Source organism: Dipodomys ordii, unplaced genomic scaffold (assembly GCF_000151885.1).
Source record: "Dipodomys ordii isolate 6190 unplaced genomic scaffold, Dord_2.0 Scaffold74, whole genome shotgun sequence".
Lineage (NCBI taxonomy): Eukaryota > Metazoa > Chordata > Mammalia > Rodentia > Heteromyidae > Dipodomys > Dipodomys ordii.
Window position 1 is genome coordinate 1,066,809 of NW_012267290.1, and position 12,876 is coordinate 1,079,684.

A 12,876-nucleotide genomic window follows, 5' to 3' on the forward strand; every position below is an offset into this window, starting at 1 on the left:
GTTTCCACAGTTGGAAAACGAGCGAAAGCGTCGGCCCACCGGCCGATCGGCCGCAGTGCTGGGCCGCCGCCGAGCTTCCGGTGCCTGGCGCCTGTCATCCTAGCTGCCGGAGGTTGAGGTCGGAGGATCGTGGTTCGAAGCCAGCCTGGGCCGGAAAGTCCGGGAGACTAGCTCCAAAGAAGTACTCACAGAAGCCGGAAGTGACCCTGCGACTCCTCAGATAGCGAGCACTCGCCTTGAGCAAAAGAAGGGGGCTGTCCCTGGCCTGCTTTTGCTCAAGGCGCAGGACAGGCAAGAAAAAATTAATATATATAGATATATATGCATGTGTATGTATGTGTATATATAACATACTTCTGCCACTGAGAACGTCTGTTAAAATTATATTCCTCCCAAATCTGAAATGCTAGGAATGCACACAGATTCCTTTTTGTTTTTTCAACTAGTCACACTCCTTGACTTGATAACATAAGCAAATTCTTTCAGATTGTTGTCACCTGACAGCTGTGTTTAAGGTAAGGAAGAGTTAGGAATCTACATCTTGGTTAGGCAGAAGTTTAGTTGTCCTTAACGCTGCGTGTCATCTTCTTCCCCTAGAAGTTTTAGCTCTTCTTCAGTAGGAAATTATAATTTGCTCGTTATGTGTACAGTTTTTTAGTCGGAAGGGATTTGCATTTTCCATGTCAACTATTTATGTTCGCTTAAGATCATTGTGTATTTATGAGTAAAACGATATGAATCTTTAAAACATTTAAAACAAAAATAATCCAGCTTAGCTGCTGTATGTTAGTATGTTAGTGACTCCCATAATGACATAGGTTACCTCCCCCCCCCCCAAAGAGATAGCCAGTGCCTAGTGAGTCCTTAACCATTACCCACGAGAACTGGAAGCTTAGGAAGGGCAGTTTGGCAGTTTTGTGGCAAGATCATTGTCAATGGAATACAGATGCAAGCCCCAGTGAGCTCCTCGCCCAGTCCAGAGCTTCCTGGGGAAAGATGTTTAAATACAAGCCACGGGCTCACTAAACACATGTGGATCAAGTGTAAGCACATAAAAACATGCGGATCAAGTGTAAGCACATAAAAACATGCGGATCAAGTGTAAGTACATAAAAACATGCAGATCAAGTATAAGCACATAAAAACATGCAAATCAAATGTAAGCGCATAAACATGCAGATCAAGTGTAAGCACATAAAAACATGCGGATCAAGTGTAAGCACATAAAAACATGCAGATCAAGTGTAAGCACATAAAAACATGCAAATCAAATGTAAGCGCATAAACACATGCAGATCAAGTGTAAGCGCATAAACACATGCAGATCAAGTGTAGGTGCATACGCTTTGGGTTATTTTAAGGAACAGGTGGCCTATTGCCTTGCTAACCTTCCAGTGCCCTTCATGCTTTGCAGAAGGCACAGCTGCCACAGTTCTTAAGGAGGAGGTAAACTTAAAACTGACCAGGAGCCACAGAGTGGCGTTTACAGGTGCTGGCACAATTGGACGTCCCATCAATGATTATTCCTAAAGCAGGTATTTACCCAAGCACCTACCAAGTGTCAGACAGAGTAGCTCACCCTTAATCGAAAAACAAACAAAAACCACATGCAGGAGCTGCCAATGGGCCATGTCAAACCTTGGAAGTAGGTACATGGGGCATTTCTTAGACACTGATGAAGCCACAGCATCTCAGAAGAACCAGTTTAAAAATGCACCGTTGATTGATTGATGCTGGGGGTAAAACCCAATGGTACCGTGCTCTGCCATATCCTCAGGGGGCCCTCCCCCCTGTTTATTTTGAAGGAAGAAAGTAGAGAAAAATACCTTTGTGGTGACAATTTAAAAAGAAAAAACACTTTGATAAGGATACTAATTATTAACTTATCAAGTCAAGCAATGTGAGGTTATGTAAATAGTCTAGCCATTTCGTCAGAGTTAAGGCTGGGAACTATCCCTGTGAGCACCAGGTATTGATTTGTTCAACAGACATCCTAGTGCTGTGCTAAGACTGGAAATACAAAGACACTTTAATCATTATAATACTACATGGATTTGGAGTGGTGGCAGATTCTGCACATGACATTGTGGGCTCTATTCTGGTCAGATGGAGCCAGGAAAAGACTTCTGGAAAGCCAGTGTGTGAAATCAGTTTTAAGGATGTAAATTTTAGCCAGGTGATTTTAGCCAGAAGTGGGAGGAGAGCTTTGTTCTGTGAGTGCTTGCTTTCCCAGGTCTATTCCTGATCCTTACAGAAACCCGACTAGCTGAGTTCCAGGAGTCTACTCCATATAAGCTGGTACTGAGGCTCACATGAAGAGCCAAGCTCAGCCCAGACAGCAGAGGTCTGCTATGGCCAAGGTGGATAAGACCACCCTTCAGCCAGGCAAATCCACGGGTGCCACCCCGTGGTGAGCTGAGATGGCACGCCCAGCTGCTGCGGCAGCTTGGTGTGTGCGTGTGTACAAGTGCACTAGGGTTTGAACTCAGGGACTTAAGCTTGTTCTACTGCTGAGCTATGACTGTAGTCCTCGTGCTGAGATAGCATCTTGTTTCCTGCCCACTGTGTCCCTGGACTGTAACCCACCTGTCTTACGCTTTCTGTGTAGCTGGGGTGAGAAGCACTCACTGCCAAGCCCAGCTTCTTGCACTGAGATGGAGTCTCAGACTTTTCTTCCTGAGCAGTCTCAGGCCTATGATCTCAGCCTCAGAAGTAGCTAGAATTACAGGCATGAGTCATTCACACTGGGTTCTGTCTATATATTTATTTCACCTTTGAACAAAACAGTATAGGGTCCCACCAATGATGTAAGTCTTAGGTAATCAGCCATCCCACTTCTTGGTTTAAATCCAAAGGACTGAAAGCAGAGATGTAAACAGGCATTTTTCCACTCATGTTTACAGCAGTGTTCTTCACAATAGCCAAAAGGTGGAGAGCAAACTAAGTGTCTGTGGATGGGTGGATGAGAAATAGGATGTGCAACAAATATTAACCATCCTTAAGAGGCAGGAGATTGTGGCACACATTAGAGACTGCAGGACTCCACTTGTCTGAGGTCCCTGGAGTAGTCAAGGCCACGGTCAAGCTCAGCAGGTAAAATACTGGATGTTAGAGAAAGAGGGAGGAGGAGTTAGGATTTAATGGGTGCAGAGTTTTTGGGCTGAGGTACTTGGAAAGTTCTGGAGATGGTTAGAGGGACAGTTACACAATGATGGGATACTGAACTGGGTATTTAAGGCTGGTTATGATAGCAGATTTTCTGCTCTGTGTATTTTACCATACCACAAAAGTCCTGGCAAACATCAATTAATGTCAGATAACTTGTGACAAATTTGTGATAAGAAGGAAATGAAATGTAAACAAAAAGCAGAACCAAGCCCAGGAAAAGAATGCTAGCATTCTAGATTCCTGAAAAACACATTACCAAAGTCCAGGGCTGTAAGACAGCAGAGAGAGCTTTTAGCTTAGCCCACTCCATTCACAGATAACTAGAGGGAGGCCTAGAGTTCTCAGATGACTTGTGTGACCCGTGATGCACATCTATGATCCTAGCTACCCAGGACGCTGAGGGCTAGAGAATCATAGTTGGAAGCTAGCCTGGCTAGAGAAGTCAGAGAGACTCCATCTCCAAAATAACCAGCAAAAGGTAGAGCTGGAGGTGTGGCTCCAGTGGTAGAGTACCCTATTTGAAAAGCTGAAAGCACAATTGCTGGAGTGTGGCTCCAGTGGTGGAATACCTGTCCAGCAGGTCCAAGGACACTAGTTCAGTCTCCAGGGTATGCCCTCACCCTCCAGATGCTTATTGGATCCCATCACTTCTGCAAATACTTGTACTCTTCTGCCCACATGTTCTGAGGGCTCCAACTCCCTCCCCTGGCTCACCCTTCCCCTCATCTCTACTCTTGGCAGATCAGCTACAGATGCTAACCTCTTTCCTCATAGTGCTCCCTCTACCTGGACCACCTCCAGCCTTAGCCCACTCCTGATAAACTGCTACTATCTTCTCGGCTCTTAAATTAGAGGTAACTCCACTGAAAACAGCCTTCCATGCTGCAGGATGTGATATTCTTCCTGTGACAACACTGCTTCTTCTGCCTGATCTCACGTTATTCCATTGCTTGTTAAATTGTCCAGGATCACGGTCCAGGCTGGTTTAGGCATAATTTGTAGCTCTTTCCCAAAAGTAGCCAGAGGAATAGATAGAGCTTGGTGGCGTGGTGCGGGTGATAAAGCACATGCCTAGCATAATACTTCCTGAGTTCAAATCCTAATACTGTCAAAAAGGTATCATTCATTGAGGGCTTCTTCTGTGGTAGCCACTGTGCTAAGTGATTTTTGGATAAAGCTTCATTTTCTCATTAGCTGTATGAGGTAGAGCTCATTGTCACGTAACAGTATGGACGCTGAGCACAGAGAGGTGATAGGCAGCAGTGGAGAGGCGGGTGTTCAAAGCTAGGTCATCTGATAAGCTCAGAACAAACTTCTTCCTTCCTTCCTTCTCAGCATCGCTGTGAGCTTGTGATTTTTGGCTTATGGCTCTTTCTTGGCATTTTGCCATGTGGTAGGAGCTGTGAGGGAAACAAATGTGAGATTTCCTTATTTGATGTTAGAATTCCTCATTATCTCTGCAGGAAGTGATCAAGGAAAGAACTAGTGTCAGCTCTGCGTAGCGAGTGGATCGATGAGGGGTTGTGGCCTCTTCTGTTTCCAGGGGCTGGGGTAGGCAGAGGGCCAGTGGCATGGGATGGATGAAGTGAAGGAAACACCTGTGCACAGGTCCTGGGTTCAAGTCTGTGGGGCAGATGCCTGTTGCTTCTCCAGTTCTAAATATCCCACCACCACAGAGGTAATGCTGAGTAGGTCCTTCGAGAAGTTAAAAGATTTTTTTCCAAGAGCAGTGGCCCATGTCTGTAATCCTAGCTACTTGGGCGGCAGAGATCAAGGGATCATAGTTAGAATAACTAAGGGATCATAGCTCAGAATAACCAATGGCAAAGGGGGCTGGAGCCAGCCAGCTTCAGGCAAAGCACGTTGCCTGTCTCCCTGGGGACCAAGTCTTGGGGATTTGTTCTGCCCGGGCTGGTCTGGAACTGTGATTTTCCAGTCTCAGGATGCAGGTGTGAGGCCCGGACAATCAATGCCACACATTGTGAGTGTCTCCTTTTTCCAGAATTATTTTTTATTGTCTTAATTCTTACTCTGTTCATGCATATACTTTTTTTTGGGGGGGGTACTGGAGATGGAACCCAGGATGTTGCACTTGCTAGGCAAGCATTTTGCTACATCACAGCCCTCATCCATATACATTTTGGATCAGCTTCTGCAGTGTTTTCCAAGACAGAAGATCTGATCTTGATGCTTTCCAGGCTTCATGGAGACCCTCACTCTTCTTAGAGAGACATTGTGATGCTGTCCTTCCAACTCTGTATTCACAGGTCATTGTGCACATATTCCCTTTTTTTCCTGTTAAAACAATTGTGGGAAAATGCATATAAAGTAAACGTTGCTATTATAGCCACTTCTATGCATAACTCAGCAGCCTTAGTTGCATTATGATGGTGGTTGGCCTCCGTTCTATAACAGCTCTGCTCCCAGGAGCCAGAGTGAATCACTCTTATGGGTGAATTCAGTCCCATTGTATGTGGAGACCACATCTGTTTACCATTCATCCCGTGTTGGGCATTTGGCTCCTTTCCATCTTTTGGCTATGAGAATATGTTGTGGACATGGCTTACAAGTGTCTCTTCACCTTCTCATTTTTAGTTCTTAAGGCTGTGTGTGGGGGAGAGGAATTGCTGGGTCACGTGTGACTCTATGTTTAACTTCCTGTGGAACTGCCAGGCTGTTTCCCACAGTGGCTGCACCACTTTCCATTCCCATCAGGCACGACCAAGGGTTCCAGTTCTCTCCCACCTCTCCAGCACTCATTCTGCTCTTGATGGGAGTGTGGCCATTGTGACGGGAGTGAGGTGGTATCTAGGAGTCACCACAGTGGTTTTCATTTGCATTTCCGTAGTGATTAATGATGCCGAACAGCTCTCGGTGTGTTTACCAGCCATTTCTGTATCTTCCTGGAGCAATGTCTATTCAGATCTTTTCTCCTTTTTCCTTCTGTTTGTTATTTTTAGACTGCTTTTATGTTCACAGCAAAATTTAGCAGAAAGCGCAGAAACACACACACACACACACACACACACACACACACACGCGCACACGGTTCCCTCATTCTCAGCATCTCACCCTGAGTGATGTGTCTGTTAGAACTGAGGATCATGCTGATCTGTCACTCTCACCCAAGTCCTTCTTGGTATTGTGGACTGTGTGTGCACGTGCATGTATGTGCAAGTGTATGGTGGTGGTAATGGCTTTGTGTATTTGTTTTTGTTTTGTGGTACTGGGAATTTGAACAAGGTCTTGAGCTGGATAGGCAAATGCTTGAAACCTGAGCCATGTCTTCAGTTTTTTTTGCTCTGGTTATTTATTTATTTTTTGTTATAATTTTTGTGTTCTGGGGCTTGAACTCCAGGCCTTGAGCCCTTGCTTAGCTTTTTTGCCTATGGCTGACTTGGACCACACCTCCACTTCTGTTTTTTTATTGGTTAATTGGAGGTAAGAGTCTTTCAGATTTGTCTGGTCAGGCTGGTTTCCAATTGCAGTCTTCATATCTCAGCTTCCTGAGGAGCTGGGATTACAGGCATCAGCCACCAGTGCCTAGCTGCCTCTGGTTATTTTTGATATAAAGTCTCACTTTTTTGTTCAGGTAGATCTGGATCATAATATCCTTACACTATAGCCAAGATGACAGGTATACACTACTACCTTGATTAGTTGCCTGGGTATGGCCTTGAATTGGCACCCTTCCAGTCTCAACTGGATTACAGGCATGAACCATCATGCTCAGCTTAGTCTGTGGGTTTTGAAAAATATCTGATGATATGTATTCCTATTGTAGTAGAACAACTTCACTGCCCTAAAAATCCTCCTTTCTTTCCTTCTACCCTGCTCTGTCCATTTTATTTTATTAATATATTTTTTGTTGTAAAGATACTGTACAGAGGGTTACAGTTATATGAGTGAGGTAATGAGTACATTTCTCATTGAGCATTGTCACCCCCTCCTTTGTTTTTCCCCTACCATCCCTTCCCTTCCCAATCTGTCCCATTTTAAACGTGAATTGTTTTGGCATTGTTAGACATGTGAGTGTGTGTATATATGTGTATGTATGTGTATATGTATGTGTGTGTATATGCATGTGTACAGGCATGGCAATGTGTCTGTATATGTACATGCATGTGTATATATGCGTGTGTATATATGCGTGTGTATATATGTATGTGTATATGTATGTGTGTATGCATGTGTATATGCATGTATGTGTATATGTGTGTATGCATGTGTATATGTATGTGTGTATATGTATGTGTGTATGCATGTGTATATGTATGTGTATATGTATGTATGTGTATATGTATGTGTGTGTATATGTATGTGTGCGTATGCATGTGTATATGTATGTATGTGTATATATGCATGTGTATATATGCATGTGTATATGTATGTATGTGTATATGTATGTGTGTGTATGCATGTGTATATATGCATGTGTATATGTATGTATGTGTATATATGTATGTGTATATATGCATGTGTATATGTATGTGTGTGTATATGTATGTGTGTGTATGCATGTGTATATGTATGTGTTCGTTCCCATGAGGTAAGCGGCTTTTCTTCTCCACATGCTGCATGCCTCACCACAGGCCTAGAAACAACAGAACTGGTGACTTTGGTTAAAACCTTGAGACCAGGAACCAAAAATAAATCTTTTCTCTTTTATGTTGGTTTTTCTAAGTGTTTTGTTACAATGATGAAAAACCGTACCCAGTCACTATTCAATTATAAGCTATGATGATTACCCACATTACTCAAACTGAACTCTAGTATTTAAGGAGTTAGCATTCTCAAAGTTTTCTGTCTTTTGTTGTTGTTGGTCATGAGGCTTGAACTTTGGGCTGGGTACTATCCCTAGCTCTTCTTTTTGTTGTTGTTGTTGGTCGTGGGGCTTGAACTCTAGGCCTGGGCACTGTCCCTCAGCTCTTCAGCTCAAGGCTAGCACTCTGCCACTTGAGCCACAGCGCCACTTCTGGTTTTCTGAGTGGTTTATTGGAGATAAGTCTCACGGACTTCCTTGCCTGGGCTGGCTTTGAACCATGATTCTCAGATCTCAGCCTCCTGAGTAGCTAGGATTACAGGCATGAGCCAGCAACGCCCAGCTCCCTAGCTCTTTTGCTCAAGGCTAGTGCTCTACCACTTTGAGCCATAACTCCACTTCTAGTTTTCTAGAGATGAGAATCTCATGGACTTTCCTGCCAGGGCTGGCTTTGAACCTCAATCCTCAGATCTCAGTCTCCTGCGTAGCTAGGATTGCAGGTGTGAGCCTCCAGTGCCCTGCATTTTTTGTCTTCTTAAAGATGGCTCTTCCTATTCCCAAGGAAGAATGACTAGACTTTTGTGTGTGTGTGCCAGTTAATAGAGCCACGTAAAAACCTTTTAGGCTTAGGGAAAAAAAAGAAAGTAGGTCTTTGGGAGCCAAAGAGAAATGGAAAGAGAGGGACAGATTAGGTTTTATATTCTTCACATTCCTCTTGTATTTGTTTACTGACTTTTGGATGATCACATTGAGGCCTTTCATGTGAGCAGCATATGTAAAAATTCCCAAATCCAGAATCTAAAATGCTCCAGATCTGAAACTTGGTCATCAACGTGATGAGTGATGATACTCAAAACATGGTGAGTTTCTGAGCACTTGGGGATTTTGCATTTTCACCTTAGGAAATACTGATGAAGTCTATGTCAATATGTTAAAAACTGAAAAAAAAAATCGGTCAATCTGAAACCTTTCTGGGCGAAACATTTCCGTGAAAGGGTATTCAGCCTGTGCCGAGGTATTCAGCCTGTGCCGAGGCTGCTGCCACAGTGTGTACGCACTTTCACGTCCATCACCTGCTCTAATCTCCACTGTAACTCCAGAGGATAAACATGTCTGTTTTGTTAAAGAAAAAAAAAAGCCAAACTCATTCTATCAGAATTCATTCTATCAAAACCCAGTTTCCTGTCATTTTCCTAATCTTGGCTCAGTCACTATAATCATTGATTCTTACTGCTTTTGCATTTCCTGTTTCGCACTCTGCTGAGGACAGAATGATCCAGCCGGGCTGTGATGGGCCCTCACTGGAAGGAAGGGACTGTGGAGGGTTGCTGTTAGTTCGTAAGCAGTGAGGGCTGGTTGGTGGCTGCGTGGGTGGGAGAGAGCCGGTGGCGTCGGGATGAGTCAGGGCACTCGTTGGGAACTGTTCTGCCATTTTATCAAACAAATCACTTCAGAAAAGTACCTGCCATTAAAAATAGTGTTCTCTGAGGCCTGCTAGACCTCTGTCATGCGTAATTTATCACCTGTGAGCCATCGGGAAGACAGGGACACCGGGCAGTTTGGACTTCTGAAGGTGAAGGATTGAAAGTTGTGTGTGGATGGTGAGGCTGGGCACTGGGAGGGAAGCCCTTGCTCCCAGGATCCGGACAAGGTCCTTCGGTCTCTCTGCTGTGTAAAAAGTAGCTTCCTTAAATGTCTGAAATGTCATGCTTCTCAGATTTATAACAGCCCTTTTTACTGTGATGTAGTAGACTTCTTAGTCTGCTTTCTCTTGCTATAACAATACTATAAACTAAGTACTTTGGTAATTTAGAAAGGAGGCTTACTTCTAAACCCTCCAGAGTCCCTTCCTCTCCATCCGGCCTCATCACAGCCAGGGCTGAGCACTCTGTCTTTAGTAGAGAAGGAAGCCCAAGACCAATAAGAATGAATGATTATACTAATGGAGCCAAGATTTCGTTTACTTATTAACCTCTTTACCTCTTTAGGAAGTTAAGGTGCCAAGATGAGGGTCTGGTGCTACTTCAACTCATGCCAGAAGCAGAAAGGTAAATGTCCTGTGTAAAAAAGACAAAATAGGGGCAGATCTGCTGTGTGGCCACCCATTCTCACGTAACCATGCCAGTGTGAGAACTCCTTGAGAAGCCGCTCACTCATCCCTTTACTCATTCCTGGGGTCTCCACCCCCATCACCCCAAAATGCCTCTCCCTAAGGCCCACCTTCCAACTCTGCCCCCCTGAGGAATTAAGTCTCAACATGACTGTCATAGGGCACAGACCATGCTTAAACCATAGCACCTTCTACTAGTTTACTGCTGCTTCTGTCAGCCTGGCGTCCTGTGCACTGAGGTCTGCGCTTCCTGCCCTCTAAACACATGATTCTGGCGGGGCTGCTGAGTGCTTACAGCTGACTGATCCAGCCCCAGCCGATCACTCATCTCAGGATTTCAAACGGAAAATTAGTGAGAGCTTGAGAGCTTCCTCTGGTAAGTAATGTAGACCTTGCGATGGCCAAGTGGAGAAGACCATGGAAGGATCTTGGAGGAGAGGAAGGAGAGGCGTCAATGGGGGAGTGGGGAAAGGGAGAGAGGGAAGGGGAAGGAGGAGGGAGGAAGACAGGGGAAAAAGAGAAAGAGAGGGAAGGAGAAGGAGGGGAGAGGGAGATCTTGGTGTTGTATAGATAGACCCTGGTTTCTGGTTTTGTGGGGAGCCGCTGCACCCTTGGTTTGGTTTAATTCTTCAACTGTTTGAATTCTGTCTTTGTCACATGGCTCTTTCTGTCGCCCAGGTCTCTGTTGCTTCCCCTCCAGAGTTCTGGCTGGTAACAGTTTTGTGCTGTTGTGTTTTCAGATCAGATTCAGGAAGGTTTTAGAGCAGACACCTTGCCAATGGCAAGATCTGCTGTATATTTTTCAAGCACAGAGGGACTTGAATTTCATAATTTTACTGGCTCTCTGGTATGCAGGGATGTGTTAGTTAAGTAGTGGGAAACTTTAGATATGCCAAACCCTACTCAATAATTTAAGTATTTGCTTACTTTCCCATAATCGCTAGGTGGCTGAGAAAATAATTGGTGAAGATAGGAATCATACCGGCTGTTTCTGAGATGAATGTGACCATCCTGACACTTGGAATGGAGAGTGGAGGAAGAAAAGTGGTTTGAGGGGAGTTTCAAGCCCAGAGAGAAAAAGACTGCGTGGGGGTGGGGCAGAGCTGGCTGTGGCCTGAGCCCTCCAGCTCTTGCAGAGTGCTACTGGCTGCCTCACTTTCCTTTTCCTGGAACCTTGGACAGTTCCACTCTGCCCTGCCTGGCCAGGGGTCACGCTGACCTATGTGCAGAATTACGGAGGAAAATACATTCATGTTGCTGTTCACTCGGCTTCCTGTTTCCTTCAGTGCGTCTGCACTACGGAAGAGGAGTGACTTGCCTTTGTTCTTAGTGTATACCTCATTCATGTTTTACAAAATTCTTCTTTATTTATTTGTAAGGGTAATCTATATTGATTAAAAAATAAGCTAGAAAGCACATCAAAGTGTAAAGACCAGAAAAGCAACCACCACCATTATTGCACAGCTTGGACCCGTTGTCTGTCATTGGCCCTGGCGTGATCTGGGGGAGGTTCTTAGCTTGCCCTGGCAGCCGGCCAGGCATCGATCCCGGGCTCTTTGACATCCCTGGCTTCACTTCTCCTTTCACAGAAGTTACTTCATCGACCTTCCCCTCCCCATTTCCCCCTGCCCAGTAGGAACAAGGGCTAACTGCTAGAAGTTCTGGTAACTGGTGAGGAAAGCCGACCCCCAGCTTCCTGGCAGAGGGCAGGGGGGAGCCCGGCAGATCAAGCCCTTAACCCACGATCCACTCATCTGCTAATCACACAGATCACCCCGTGTGTGCTGACGGAGCCCTAATGGCCCCGTTCCACCTCTTCTGTCTCAAAATGGGGATTGCATGTGAACACGAGTTTTGAAAGGATAGCACATGTTTTACCCATCACCCCTTCCATGCGCCACTGTAGGTTACCAGATCAGCTTTTGGGGCTGTGTGTATTCGTGGCGTTTATTGATAAAGATGACAGGATATGCAGGTTTTCTATGCTCCCCGTGAGCACATGGAAACACCTTACATACATTATTTAGATGTTGTTTTGTAGTACTAAGGATTGAACCCGGGGCCTTCTCGCATGCTAGGCCAGTGCTCTATGAGCCATGCCCCCATCCATTGCCTGGTATTTTGTTTTTGAGATAGGGTCTCAGTAACTTCACCCAGGCTGGCTTGGAGATTGAAGTCCTCCTGCCTTCCTATCTCAGCAGGTGGACTGGAGGAGAGCACCACCATGTCAGCAGCTCATGTGCTCACATTGTGCACCGTAGCAGTGTTCCTAACCAGTCCCCATTTGAGGTACTGGAATTCCTTCCATCTCTTGTTATTTGCTGTAATTGCTGCGAATTGTTTTGAATACTTTATGTCTTAAATATGGCTGAAGGATAAATTCCTGGAAGTCAGCTTCTGGGCCCAAAGTGATACTCAGCAGGGCCCCGGCGGCTCATGCCAGCACTCCCAGCTGCTCAGGAGGCTGACATCTGGAAAGCCAACATTTGAGGCCAGCCTAGGCAAAAAGCTCACTAGACTTCATCTCCAGAATAACCCGCGAAAAGGTTCAAGCGGAAGAGTACAAGTAAGAGGTTCTGAGTTCAAATCCCGGTAGTGCATATACACGCACACACACACACCCACACACAATATTCATTTGTGATTTTGATTTTTTTTTTTTGTCGGTCGTGGGGCTTGAACTCTGGGCCTGGGCGCTGTCCCTCAGCTCTTCAGTTCAAGGCGAGCGCTCTACCACTTGAGCTACAGCGCCACTTCTGGTTTTCTGGTGGTTTATTGGAGATAGGAGTCTCACGGTCTCTCCTGCCCGGGCTGGCTTTGAACCGCGATCCTCAGA

At 45.3% G+C, this 12,876-nt stretch overlaps 1 protein-coding gene across 1 annotated transcript in view; it reads left to right on the top strand.

The window, feature by feature from the left end:
• The window catches only part of Extl3 (exostosin-like glycosyltransferase 3), a 68,144-nt gene that overhangs the window by 634 nt on the left and 54,634 nt on the right, over nt 1-12,876 (top strand). The gene's annotated exons all lie outside the window — the stretch shown is intronic.